The following is a 15,023-nucleotide window of genomic DNA, read 5'->3' on the forward strand; positions in this document are numbered from 1 at the left end:
TGCCTTACAAACAAAAAAGCCATTTGTGGGCCTGCTTTGTGACAGGCTCTGCACAGGCTGCTGGCATGCCCAGTCTGGAGACGGACAGACAGAGAGACAACCAAGAATGGTGCGGTGGGGAAGGAGGCCAGCAGAATGTGTCCTCGGGCTGGCTGCCAAGCCCAGGCATGAGAGCCATCACGACGGGGGCTCAGAAAGCCTCCCAGAGCAGCGAGGCCCGGAGTGGCGAAGGCTGGGGAGCAAAGGCCAACAGGAATGGCACGTGCAAAGGCTTAGTGATGATGTCAAGTGGCTTCGATTCCTGAGACCTTACTAAGTGCCCGCCGCTATCTCAGTGCCTAATTTTGCAGGGTAGGTATTCTTGTGTCATTTCACAGATGAGAAAACCGAGTGGTATGCTGATGGCCCGCCCACAGTTACTCCTCTAAGATTTTTGTACGTTAGGGTAGGTGAACTACCATAACAGAGAACCCCCAAATCTCTGTGGCTTAGCACAAATTGACTTCCTTGCTCACCTCATAGTCCTGTGTGAGTCAGGCACCCGCCTCCAAGCTGTGACTCAGAGACCCAGGCTCCGTTCATCCTCTGGGACCACTAGGTTTAGCCCATTGGCCTTTGAGGTTGCTGCGGGGTGGAAACTGAGCTGGCGACTGCACAGGGGAGACTTTTCTGGGCCAAGTAGAAGCGGCATGTGTCACTTCTGCCCCCTTCCCACCGGCCCTATCCATGCCTGGGTGAAAGGGGGTAGGAAATGTGGTCTATTGGGTGCTCAGGAAGAAGAGAAACCCAAGGACATCAGGGATACTGAACGACTGATCCCTGAGCAATTGACCCTGAACCTGTGTCCTTAGCCATAGTCTGCTGCCTCCCACACATTCTGGAAGAACTGGGCACCTTGGCTCCAAGGTAAGGAACTGGCATGGCTCAAATGCAAGGGTGGGGAAGGACTAGCCCTCAGAGGGCTGCAGGCCAAATGTGAAGGTCTATAGCACCAGCCACGGTGTCTGGACTTCGTCCCCAGGCAGCGAGGAGCCACTGACAGGCTTTAGGCAGGAAAGTGCCATGGGTAAGTCTGGGTTCTAAAGAGATAAGACTGCCTGGGTAGGAGGGGAGGGGCAGGGGTGGAAGGTAAAGGAAACAAGTCCAAGAAGTCATGTGAACGGCCCAGGATCCATGGTGACCCACAGTTGAGTCTCTGGACCCCCACTCCAGTGTTCATCCTCCTCTATCCCAGCCCATTCTGGAAGCCCGGCCACAGGATCTCTGCAGGAGCCCTAAGCAGGACACCCTAGCCCCACCCCAAAGGACAGCTAAGGGAAGGCTGCCCTGGCTCTGGGAGGGCGGACATGTGGCTGTAATTCTATTGTGAGTGTCTGGCAAGGACAGAGGGACCGATAACCACGTTTTGTTCATTGCAGGCGCCCGCACATCACTCAGGCCCAGGGAGGAGCCATTAACCTAGATCGAGCGTGCCCTGCAGGGAAACCATCTCCCAGAAGCCTCATTAGGACAGGGCCTTGCAGCGAGACCCAAGGGGGTGGGTACGGTGGGGCCGCTGGGGAGGCTGGGGGTGTCCCTCCCCAGGAGGAAGCGTTGGTGGGGCAGGTAAGTCATCGGGCCCTGGACCTTGGCTCTTCGTTGCCTGAGGAGGACAGGTGTTTCCAGCCCCTGTAAACCTCCTCAGACCCCTTCTTGTCCCTACGCAGCCTGGTGACAACACCTCGCCTTTTTTGTCCCCTCTAGACCCTCTCCTCTCCACAGCCCCCACCCCAGGGTTCTCACAGAGTGGTGGAAGGCCCCCTGCCCCTGACCCCAGCTACTGGCTCTTCCCCTCCCTTGTCCTCACCCCTCCTCACGGCCTCCCCGCTAACCACAGTGGCGGCCATGACCACCATCCCGGTTCCCCAGTGCTGGCCACGGGCAGGCCTGTTCTCACACTCCACTCGCGTCACCTCACCTCACCATGAATCGGCTTGTGAGCACCGTCCTCCCCAGATCCACAGACGACGGGCTGCTGCCCAGAGAGGGCAGGGAGCTTGCCGGAGGTCACACAGCAGCAGGGGCCAGAGCCAGAAGTGCTACGTTTACCCCCCTCCTGGCCCTGTCCCATCCGTCCTGTGGACGCAAGCTGCCCCTCAGATCTGGGAGGGTGACATCAGCTGATGGGTGGCCTTAGGGCTCCATCCCAGTGGACAGAAGCAAAGGGAAGGCAGGAATAACCTCAAGGAAAACAGCCCCTAAAGGAGCTGCACGCAGTGGGCAGTTCCCCGTGGAGCCAAGGATGTTATTACCTCCACGCCCACCTGCCTCCTTGGTGGCCCAGGAACACCGGGAAACCAGATGTGTGCCTTCCACTGGCAGAAGCAGCCAGCGAGGACCTCGGATGGGAAGCAGGGGAAGCTGGCAGTGAGAGGCTCACCTATAGATGGGCCGAGTGCCCTCTGTCCCTGGAAGGGTGGAAGGGTTGGCTGGGTGGGACTTCAGAAGAGGACACGAAAGAAGTATGAAAAGGCCAAAGGGAGGCCCAGTGCTGTCTTACGATCTCTACTCACCTCAGCCGCTTGGTATAAGGAGGTCTCGTCTTCAGGCCTGAGCCCAAATGAAAATTTCTCATATTCGAATTCCTTCACTGATAGCTACAGTTGCCTGAAGTTAGGGCTCACCACCTCCTCCGTATCTGAGCCTCATCCCACCTCGTCTCTGCCTTTAGCTGACGCACCCGGGGAACAGAGGTCCAGGACAATTCTCTGGAAGATGTAACCCCATAGCACTTGCCTTGCCGGGACAGGCAGCCTTTGGAATCAGAGACCTGGGTGTCGTTCTGGCCCCCTTATTGGATGCGGCGTGCCCCTGGGCAGGTGGCTTCACCTCTCTGAACGTTAGCTTCCTGTAATGTAAATGGACCAACGTAGCCTATCTTGCACGGTTGTGGGGATCCCATGCCTCCAGTACAGACCACACCAGAGCTCATGGCCCTCGGGGGCCAACTCTGTCACCTCCCACTTCGATTGCCCGCGACCCTGGCAACCTCCAGGAACGGTCTGTCCGCTTTGCCTCCAAGTCAACTTCTGGAAAGCTGAACTCATTGTTGGTTTCCACACCAGGTCCCCCACTTAAGTTCCCCATTTCTGACCTGAGAATGGTGATCATCCTGGACAGTGGGGCCAAAAGCTCTGAAATCATCTTTGACTCTGCCTTTTGGCTTAAATCCTTCTACGCATGGTCACCAAGCTTGGGTAAGAGTCCCTCACCCAAATTTGCCTTCACTCCAGTCCTCTATACTCAGACCAGGGTCGAGACTAAGAGCCTGTCCACAGCAATGAGCTATGGGGTGTGGGTGGGGAGGCAGAGGTGGGGCCCTACCCTCAGGGAGCATCCCATCAATGCAGGAGACTGGTTTGTCCAACCTTCCCCATGACAAAGAGGCACCAACAGCACCATCAACAAAGGCAGTCTGGGAAAGCTACAGGTGGCACTCGGATGGGATATTAAAAGATACAGAGCACTGAAATCAGGGCAGAGGTGGGGAAGGGCGTTCCAGGCTAGGGAACATAAACTGTCCATTCAATAATATTTTAAGTGCCTGTTGTGTGCAGGCACCTTATGTCCCATACCTAGGAGAGAAGACTCTGTTCTCATGGAGTTTACAAATTCAAACACAATTAAGTACTATGAGGAAAATAAAACACAGCATGTGGTGAAGAGTGACAAAGGGAAGCCTCTCTAAGGAAACATTTCCAGAAGATCTTCATGATAAAAAGGAGGCACATAACACTGAAGGGAAGAACATTCTAGGCAAAAGGAACAGCAAGTGCAAAGAAGACAAGCCTGTCTTCTTCAGGGAACAAAAGTACCTTTTGTTTTTAATGTTTATTTATTTTTGAGACAGAGAGAGACAGAGCATGAGCGAGGAAGGGACAGAGAGAGAGGGAGACACAGAATCCGAAGCAGGCTCCAGGCTCTGAGCCGTCAGCACAGAGCCCGACACAGGGCTCGAACTCTTCAAACACGAGATCATGACCTGAGTCGGACACTCAACCGACTGAGCCACCCAGGTGCCCCCCCTTTTATATATATATATATATATATATATATATATATATATATATATATATATATAATGTTTTAATGTTTATTTATTTTTGAGACAGAGACAGAGCATGAGTGAGGAAGGAACAGAGAGAAAGGGAGACGGAACAAAAGTACTTTTACAGGGACCCCTGGGTGGCTCAGCCAATTAAGCATCTGGCTCTCAATTTCAGCTCGAGTCATGATCTCACGGTTGGTAGGTTTGAGCCCCGCATCGGGCTCTGCACTGGCAGTGCGGAGCCTGCTTGGGATTCCCTCTCTCTCCCCCTCTTTGCTTATGTGCATGCACTTTCTCTCTCAAAATAAATAAATAAACTTAAAAAAAAATACTTTTTCTAATCCAGACAGTGTGGTACTGACATAAGGATAGACACATAGACTAATGGGGTAGAACTGAGAGTCCAGAAATAAATCCATATGTCTGCAGCTAATTGATCTGCAACAAGGGTGCCAAGATTGTTCCATGAGAAAAGAATAATCTCTTTGACAAATGGTCCTGGGGATAACTAGGTATCCACCTGCCAAAGAACGAAGGTGGTCCCCTACCTCACAGCATACACAAAAATGAACTCGAAATATGTAAATGTAAGGGCTAACCTTATAAAACTCTTGGAAGAAAATATTCATGACCTTGGGTTTGGCAATGAATTCTTAGACACGACACCGAAGGCACAAGCAACAAAAGGAACACGTAGAGAGCTCCATCAAAAAATTTTAAAAACTTTTGTGCATCAAGAAAAGGAAAAGAAATGGTATCTGTAAATCAGATCCTTACAGATTTCAAAAGAATCTAGTTTCCAGAATATATAAAGAGCCCTTACAAATCAATAATACAAAGATAAATAGTCCAACTAAAAAAACGGGCAAGAGATCTGAATAGACATGTCTTCAAAAAAGATATATAGATGACCAACGAGCACACGTAAAGATGTTCAGCGTCCCTAATCATCAGGGAAATGCAAATCAAAACCACAACGAGACACCACTTCACACCCATTACAGTGGTCAGAATTTTTAAAACAAACAGTAAATGTCTTGTTGAGGATATGGAGGAACTGGAACTCTCATACACTGCCGGTAGGAATGTAGCATGGGGAAGCTGCTTTAGAGAACAGTTGGGCAGTCCCTCAAAAATAGAAACATAGAGGGGCGCCTGGGTGGCGCAGTCGGTTAAGCGTCCGACTTCAGCCAGGTCACGATCTCGCGGTCCGTGAGTTCGAGCCCCGCGTCAGGCTCTGGGCTGATGGCTCAGAGCCTGGAGCCTGTTTCCGATTCTGTGTCTCCCTCTCTCTCTGCCCCTCCCCCGTTCATGCTCTGTCTCTCTCTGTCCCAAAAATAAACGTTGAAACAAAAAAAAAATAATAAAAAAAATAGAAACATAGAATTATCATACAAATCAGCAATTCCACTCCTAGATATATACCCAGGAGAACTGAAAACAGGTACACAAGTGTTCACAAGAGTACTATTCACAACAGTCTAAAGGTGGAAACAACCCAAAAGTCTCTCGCCTGCCGAGTGATTAAAAAATGTGATATGCTCCACACCATTCTTTGTCAGGGAAATACAAATCAAAATCATGATGAGATACCACCTCACACCTGTCAGAGTGGCTAAAATTAACAACACAAGAAACAAAAGATGTGGGCGAGGATGTGGAGAAAGGGGAACCCTCTTGCACGGCTGGTGGGAACGCAAACTGGGACAGTCGCTCTGGAGAAGAGTATGGAGGTTCCTCAAGAAACTAAAAATAGAACTTACCCTACGATCCAGCAGTCGCATCATGAGCTATTTACCCAAAAGATACAAAAATACAGGTTCGAGGGGGTACGTGCACCCCAATGTTTATAGCAGCATTATCAACAATAGTCAAACTATGGAGAGAGCCCAAAGGTCCATCGACTGGTGACTGAATAAAGAAGATGTGGTGTGTGGGTGGGTGTGTACACGATGGAATATTACTCAGCCATCAGAAAGAATGAAATCTTGCCATTTGCAATGAGGGTAGTGGAGCTGGAATGCATTATGCTAAGCGAATTAAGTCAATCAGAGAAAGACAGATGCCATATGACTTCGCTCCTATGTGGAATTTAAGAAACAAAGCAGATGAACCCATGGGAAGGAAGGAGGCAAGAGAAGAGAGGGGAAAAAAAAAATCCAAGAGACTCTTAATGATAGAGAACAAACTGTGGGTTGACAGAGGGACGTGGGTGGGAGATGGGCTAGATGGGTGATGGGTACTAAGGAGGGCACTTGTGATGAGCACTGGGGGTTGTAGGTAAGTGATGAATCACTGCATCCTGCTCCTGAAACCAATATTGCACCGTGTGGTAACTAAAATTTAAATTTTAAAAAAAGGAAAAAAGGGAGTATATCCATTCAACGGGATAACAATCAGCCGTGAAAAGGAATGAGTTCTGACACCTGCTACAGTTAAGGGTGAACCTGGAAAAAACATGCTAAGCGAAAGATGCCGGATGCAAAGGGTCACATAGTACAATTCCCTATACAAGAAATATCCAGAATAGGTAAATCCATGGAGACAGAAAGTAGACTCATGGTTGCTAGGGGTGGCAGGAGGCATGGTCACACAACACTGCCAATGTATTAAACGCCACTAAATCGTACACTTTCAGATGGTTAATCTTATGTTATGTGAGTTTTATCTCAATAAAAAAATACATTTTCTGGGGCGCCTGGGTGGCTCAGTCGGTTGGGTGGCCGACTTCGGCTCAGGTCATGATCTCGCGATCCGTGAGTTCGAGCCCCGTGTCGGGCTCTGTGCTGACAGCTCAGAGCCTGGAGCCTGTTTCAGATTCTGTGTCTCCCTCTCTCTGACCCTCCCCTGTTCATGCTGTCTCTCTCTGTCTCAAAAATAAATAAACGTTAAAAAAAAAAATTTTTTTTTAAAATACATTTTCTGACAAAATCCTTACAGAGTACATAAAGAACCCTTATAAATCGATCAGAAAAAGACAAACAACCCCGTTTTTTAAATGAGCAAAAAGACTTGAACACACTCTTCACCAAAGAAGATACCCAGGGGCGCCTGGGTGGCTCAGTCGGTTGAGCGTCCAACTTCAGCTCAGGTCCTGGTGTTGCAGTTCGGGAGTTCGAGCCCCGCATTGGGCTCGGTGCTGACAGCTCAGAACCCGGAGCCTTCTTCAGATTCTGTGTCTCCCTCTCTCTCTCTGCCCCTCCCCTGCTCATCCTCTGTCTCTCAAAAATAAATGTTAAAAAAAATTTTTTTAAACAAAAGAAGATATCCAAATAGCCAACAAGCACCTGAAAAGATGCTCAACATCATTAGTCAATAGGAAAATGCAAATTAAAACCACAAGGAGATACTACTACACACCCAACAGACTGGCCAAACGCGCTGGCGAGGACGCGGGGCAGCAGGAACTCTCTTCCGAGGCTGAGAGAAGTGGAATTGGTATACCCACTAACGCTAAATCCTCGCCTATCTTATGACCCAGTATTTCTACTCTTAGGTATTCACCCAAAAGAAATGTGTCTTTTGTGTCCACCAAAAACATGTCCGTGAGCATCTATATTGGCTTTGTTCATAGTCGCCAAAAACTGGGAACCGTCCACATGTCCAGCGGCAGGGAATGAGTCAATAAACTGTAGTATTAGACCAACATTGAGACAGCCTGGACAGCCCGCCCAGATGTTATACTGGTCAAGAGAAGCCGGACACAAAAGAATACGTGTTTTGGTTACATGTCTATGAAAGTTCCGGGAGGCAAAACTCATCTCTGGTGATGTAAAGCAGAATGATGTTCTCTCCTGGGGACCGCTGACTGGGAAGGGGGGACAAGAGACTTTCTGGGGCAAAGGGAATGCTCTGTACCTTGCTCTGGGTGGTATATACATACACAGAAAGGGCCCTTGAGCTGTACCCATGGTCCTTCTGAGTGCAGAGTGGAGAGGGGTTTGCAGGGGGCTAGGTCGGCAGTGGGGGTCGTGCTGTGACTGTCACAGTCGCCCAGCAAGCATCTCCTTGACCTGGCTGGTCGGGCCTGAACTCAGGGTGGACTCAGTCTGGGCGTCAGGTAAGGAGGGTCTTGAGGAGGTTTTCTCCCACGCCACGCTGGCCTAAGTGACAAGACTCAGGCCGAGACAGGAGGAGGGACTCATTCCGCCCGACAGGAGTGGTGGCAGAGCGGGGCAGAAGCCAAGTCCTGGCCCCTGGCCTGGTGCACACTCACTCCAGGCAGCAAGCTGCTCTCACATGATGCTCTGTGAGAAGTAATGGCATGTCCTTTGAAAGTCCTAAAAGGACACCTCGAAGTAGGGACACAGGAGGGCGGGAGAGGGTCATCCTAAGAACTGAAAAGTTCAGCAGCCAGATGGGAGTGAGTAAGGCATTTCCACCCATCCTCAGCCGGATGAATGGTTCGCAGGGGAGAAGGAACCCAGGTCAGGTGTTCAACACACGCCTGGCTCAGTGTAGGACCCAATGAACGGGGTGTCAGGACCGGTAGGAGTGAGCTCTGAGATGTCTGAAGAAGTTGGGGACACCGTGGGGCCCACACTCCATCATAGAGGGGTTCCAGCTCGAGCTGAGGAAAGCTGGGGGACTTTGAGAATGAGCTAAGTCCCTTGGGGGCACAGAAAGACAGGGGGTCCGGGACTGCTGGGATGAGGCAGGCCTGGCCTCCGGGTAGTGCCGGCTTAGCACCAGGTCTGACCAGCTCCCAGACCTGTGGTTTCCAGCGGTGGGGGGGGGGGGGCACCTCTGAGGCCCCACCGCCACCAGGCCCTCCCTCATGGTTGGCAGCCAGAGACTCGCAGGCCGGGGAGGGAGAGGAAAGAGAAGGGAGGGCCTGGAGAAGGCAGAAGCACCTGGCGTTTTGGTCCCCACCCTCCCTCGAGGTCTCTTCCCCCCCATGAGGAAGAGGCTCTGTCCGGGAGTGAGTCTCTGCTGTTAAAAATAACCTGCTTTTCCATCATCCCGACAGCCGCACTCTGGGACAGCATGTTCCAAGGCCCAAGACGCTCTCTAGGGACCAGAACAACAGGGCAAGAAGGGCTGTGCCCAGGCCAGGAGAGCGTGCAGACGCCGGCGCCTCACAGGCCCGATTCAGGCTCCCGGCCACATCAGTCTTCCTGCGCCTCAAGGTCCTGGGGTATTGGGTCCAGTGGGGAGAGCCCCGGGGGTGCCTGTGGGGTGCTGTGGTCACCTGGGAGGCCCACGGGACCTATAGGATTTGTGGGCCTCTCCTGGTCATCTAGAACTCCCTCCCCCCCTTGCATGGAACCCAGCAAAAAAGAGGGTGATGCCTCTTCCTACACGGCTTCCTCCTCTGCTTCCCCAAAACATCCCTGGCTGGGCCCGGAGGGAACTTTACAGGGGCTCAGGGGGAGGGGGAGAGGAGGGACTTGTATGCGTGTGAAGCCCATGTCCTTGTCCTGCTCCTCTGCGGCCCCCTCCCCATAGGAGAGGAAGAGGGTAGCAACAGTGCTTGGGGTTAAGAGCCCAGGCTCGGCACAAAGACCTGGGTTCAAGTGCCGGCACACCTCTGACTACAGAGTGGCCTTGAGGAAGTTACTTAGCCTCTCTGTGCCCTGATTCCCTCATTGGTAAAATAGACACTCCCGGTCCCAACTTACAGGGTGGCCGTGAGGGCTAAATGTGTTCCACATGTTACTAAATGCACAGCACCTGACATGTAGTGAACATAAATAGTGTTACTGGAGCACCATGGTGAAGAGCACTGCTATGGAAAGGAATTTCAAGTCTAGCCTCCTCCATTGGCCGGCTGTGCGGCCTTGAGCAACTTCCTTGACTCCTCTGATCTTTCACTTCCCGGCCTGTACAACACAATAGTACCACTTACCTCCTGGAGCTGTTGCCAGGTTTCTTATACAGACACTCTTCCAATGGTGCTGAGCGTGTAGGGGGCACTCAGTAAGTGTTCAAGTCCCCAGTCAGGAGAGCATTTGAACTGGGGTTCCAGAGAGGGACAGTCCAAAGGCAGGGGTTGGTGGAGGTCAGGGAGGAGTAAGGGCAGCCCCTTTGGCCCACACTTTTCCAGAAGTAGCTGGAAGCCTTCTGGCCACACACCTTATAGGCTGGGGGGTTCTTGGGACATGCCTAACCTGGGCTCACCTATGCCCAGGCGACACAGCCCCATAGGCTTCCCGAGGCCCCTGCAGACCCGTCCAGCAGGCCCCCTGTCCCCCCCCCTTCATGCTATCCCTGCTGCACTCAAGGGTGGGGAGGAGAAGGAGGGAGAGAGACACACAGACAAGCAGAGAGAGGGAGACAGACGGAAACCAAGAAAGAGTCTCAGGATCCGGGAAAAGGAAAGAGAAGGGGAGAAGGAAGGAGAGATGAGACCCACAGTCACAAAGTGAGACCAAAAACAAAAGTAACAGGAAAATTCTGGAAATTTTGAAATTTTCAGGAGTGACCTCTCTGAAAGGACAAAATGGGAGGGAGGGAGAGAGGGGGACAGCTGGGGAACCCTAAGGTGGGTTGGGGGGGGGCTGCAGGGACGATGATGGAGCCCAGGGAGCTGGAGAGAGCCTGACTCCCCTGCAAATAGGGCTTTTACCTAAGGATGGGTAATATGTTGTCATGACAACAGATGTAGCATTTAGGGTAATTACTGGTGAATAACAGAGAAGAGGTAGCAGTCCTAGCTGGTGCAGCAGCCCAGAGAGGGAGGGGGTGGTCTTGGAGGCAGCCCTGGGCCCCCATCTGCCCCTGCCCCAGCCCACACCCTTACCTCTCGGCCTAGCCGGGAACTTTCCAGTCCAAAAGTCTGCCCCGGAGCTGACCTTCTGAACGACACCCACGTCCCCGGGTTACCTAGTCCTCCCGGCAAACACAGGCACCGTCTCTGTGACAAACATTTCAACTTAACTTTCCCCACGACCCTCTGGGTGAGGTACAGCAGGGACGCCATATTGCAGATGACAATACAAGACTCGGACAAGTTGAGAAACTTTTATGAGGTCACATAGCAAATAAGCCAGGATCGGAATGCAGCGTTGCTCCTCCGCGCAGCCGCTCCCCAGATGATTCCTGGGACCCAGGCCGGTCCTAGGTCGGCCTAGAGACAGGCTATTCCAGAGCATCTCACCCTCCGGCATCTGCCGGAAAGGGTCAGAGACAGCGTTTGTGGGTGAGACGGGGAGGGGGCATTACAGAAAATGTTCAGAAAATGTTCAGAAAATGCTCTCTACAGACATTCCGTTTTGTCTTGCGATCCTTCTATCTTGTAGCTGAGAACACAGGCTCACAGAGAAGGGACTTGCCCAAGAACCCCTTTTGGTCGGGAACAGATGCCCTGTTAACAAGCAGCTATCCGCTCTGGGGCTGCTCCAGGCCTGATCAAGCTGGATACCCCAGGATTGCGAGAATTTCGGGAGCTTGCTTGCACGGTGAGTGCAGGGCCTGGGCTCTGTGTGTCGTGCTCCTGAGCCTGGGGGCTTGGGGAAGCTCAGAGGCCAAGGCTCCCAGGAGGCTCCCTGCGGCCCACAGCAGCCCCCACCAGGAAGCCGTGATGTCCACAGCTGCACTTTCTGTTCGCGTCCTCTGGGCCATTGGCCTCACGTCCAGAGAGCCTCCAGACAGATGTCTACCTCAGGGCTACCAGGCTGAGGGGGGGTGGGACATCCCAGCTCCCAGAGCAGGGGAGGGAGTGGCCTGGCCTTAGCCAGGCAATCATAGGGCAGCAGGAAGCGCATGCTTGGCCTCGGCAGGAGGGCATGTTTGTTAGTGATCCCAGTCTCTGGGAGGATGAGGCTCTGGCCTTTCACATGCCTTCAGGGCTCCATGCGGTGGGCCCAGAGCCCTCCCTGGCTGGCGGCAGGGTGACAGCAGGGGCCCTCTTAACACCCCCAGGCCCATCCCAAGGGAGCCTCCTCAAGGATGAGACCCAGATCAGGGCTTCCCTAAAATAACCCCCAGAATCTAGAAAGGCTAGCCAGGACCGGAGCATGACCCAGCTGGGAGGGGAGAGGGCCAAGGGGCTCCGGGCTTCCAGAGGCTCTGGGCTGCCTGCCACTAGGGAGTGGGGCTGTTGAGGGGGAAGGAGGGTGTGCTTGCACGTGCATGTGAGTGAGAGAGGGGAAGGGGGGCGCTCATGGGATGGAGCTGTGGTCGGTGAGGCAAGACTGAGGATTCTGAGCCCTTCTAGAGAATGTATGAACAGACCTGGAGAAACAAAGGAAGAAGAGGAGGAGGAGAAATGAAGGCGAGGGAATAAAGGGGGCTGACAGCCTTGCACAGGGGTCCCTCTTGCAAGGTGCTTGGCAACCCTGGACCCTTTCCAACAGCCCCGGGATGCAGGCCTGTCCCTGCAGCCGCAGGTGGCACAGGACCTGAGCCCAGCCCCCTCCTGAGGACCTCGCTGCCCTCTCACGCTGCCCGGGCCGACCGTGACCACAGGGGCACAGGTGAAGCAACAGGCATTCGGCAGAGCAAGAGTGGCCCTGCACGGAGGCTCAAGGACAGCCAAGGGGACCATGACCTCCGGGTGGTCAGGGTTCGCCGCAACAGGGGCTCTTTGGCGTGAGGAGAGGAAGGAGGGGAGAGGGCCCTCCACATTTACCCTGGCATCTGAAAAGCCCTCCCAGCCCCCGGAGCGCAGGGTGGAGGGGAAGACACGCCATGCCCCCAAGGTGTCAGCAAGCCTGGCAGGGGGGCTAAGGTGGGGGCCGTGTAAACCCTGAAGAATTGTGGGGCGGCCGGTGTCATACCCACGGGGCTGTTACCACACCTGCAGAGCGGCCTTTTTCATCGCAGACCCTCACATCGGCCCTCACTCTAAGAGCCGTGTGGGTGTTGGTGCCCTATCTGGGCTGAAGCCCCCTGCAGAAGCCCTCCCCCCACCCCACCCCGCCGCAAGGAGACCTGGGCTCGGCTGTGGCTCCAGGCAAAGCCACCCAAGTGACTGAGACAAGAGCCTAAGCTACCTGGGCCTGGTTTCTGCATCTGCAGAATGAAAGGGTAGAAATGAAATTTGATGCACAGGGTTTGATGCACTCAAAGGAATGCATGGGAAACGGGGTCCTCTGCATGTAGCCAGGAGTCTGGGGAGGCCCGCAGGTCCATGGAGGCCAGTGCCCCTCACCCAAACCCAGAGAGCAGCCAGCTGAGAGACTTCAGGCCAGAGAGAAGAAAATAAACAAACAAGTTTGTTGGCCGCCTTCAGCTGTGACTGTCTCCTCCCCTTTGCCTCCTCCTCCTCCTGACACTCATCATTCTTCCCCACTTCCTGGAGCCAGGAGACCCTGACATCCCGACTTATTTTTAGTCAGCTGCCTCTGGAGCAGGGCTGCTGGCCCTGGGCCTCACCCCGCCCTGTCCCCTGCCCCTGGGGTGCATCCTAGGGCCAGAAGGCACCTCAGATCGTGAGCAAACCCACACCCAAGCCATAGCGGGGACAGTATTCTGCCCCCCTGTTCCCCCTTCCGTCCCCCTCCTGCCTGAGACACCAGCCATCAGTCCTCAGCAGAGCGCAGCCCTCCCGCAGGCCTCCTTCCTGGCTTCCTGCCCTCACCAAGGTCCCCCGCCCCGCCTTCCCTCCTAGAATACTGAGTGTCCTATTCTGTACTGCCTCCCTCTGTGCTCTGTAACCTTGGTGCCGGGGGCATCTTCCTTGCCCACTGGGTCCCCCCAGGAACCCCCCACCTCACCCCTAGGGTGCAGTGTGGTGTTGTCTCTCTCTTAGACACAGGTCCTCGAAATTACTCATCCTGGGCCAGCTGTCCATCCTGTGACTACAGCCAAGATGGGCATAGGGCAGAGGGTGGGGGGTGGAGGGCATCACTGGGGGAAGCCTCTACCCACCTCCACAGGCCCCAGAAGATCCCCCCCGGGCCCCAGACTTGTTCAATCCACCCAGCCAAACCAAAGCTATGCTGTGGGGGACTCACGCCCCCCCCGGGCCCCAAAAGTGGCTCAGCCAACATGAGGCTCTCACCTCCCACCCTCCTGCCCACTCTTCCTCCCTCCCTGGAAGGAATTCTCATAAATATGGTTTTCTTCCCCTCACCACATTTCCGAGGATATTTTAATAACCCTGGAGACTGCGTTAAGGGCAACCGGCCAACCAGGCCAGTCCTTACATTGTCACTGTTTGTCGGGCACAGTCAGGCCTAGGATCCACGGCGGACGGGAGCGTTAACCATCACAGCCCACAGGGAGCTTACATTCCAGTAGGGGACAATGACAAGGAGCAGACAGGTAAGTGAAATATCCAGGATGCTAGCTGGTCATAAGTGCTGAGGAAACTTCCAGCAGGAAAGGGGGATACATGTTAGGAGGGGCCAGGAAGGCTCAGCACACGGCCACACGGATGCACACTGGGGGATGGGGGCTGCACGGTGGCCTCGTGCTCTGCAGGTGGAGGAAATCGGGCCCAAAGTCTGGAACACAGGGAGCAACACCATCCGCTCCAACCAGGTGATTGAACTCACAAGCAGCAGAATAGGCCATTCAACTGCATGGGCTGGGTGACTCTTGAACCATCCTTGCCTTCCTTTACACACTCTCGAGAGAATAAGACCTCCTAGTGCCCCTGCACCCCTTTCCCACTCTTCCTGCCCATCTCTGGCCCAGGCCAAGGTGTGCTGGCCCAAGAAGCCCCCACTCTCACCCAACCTCTGCCATGTTGCCTGGCCCCACTCCCTCTGCTGGCAACTGTGTTTCCACATGCGATCTTCTCAGTCTCCGGGGTTCTCCCGGGCCCGGACGTTCGACCCCTGGGTCCTGCTGCTGCGGCGGCTGCAGAAATCCTAGAGGTCTCCAGAAACGGCCCTCCTTCCCCCCCTCAATGGCTCCCCTGCCATCAGGCCGGGCAGCCCTTTCCCCCACGCCTGCCCAGAACAAGGGTTCTCCCCACCCTGAGGGGCAAACGGGTTTCATCTTGCACAGCAGCTGCTGCTGTTGGAGGATGCCTGGCTGGCACTGC

The sequence above is a fragment of the Felis catus genome, chromosome A3, assembly GCF_018350175.1.
Source record: "Felis catus isolate Fca126 chromosome A3, F.catus_Fca126_mat1.0, whole genome shotgun sequence".
Taxonomy (NCBI): domain Eukaryota; kingdom Metazoa; phylum Chordata; class Mammalia; order Carnivora; family Felidae; genus Felis; species Felis catus.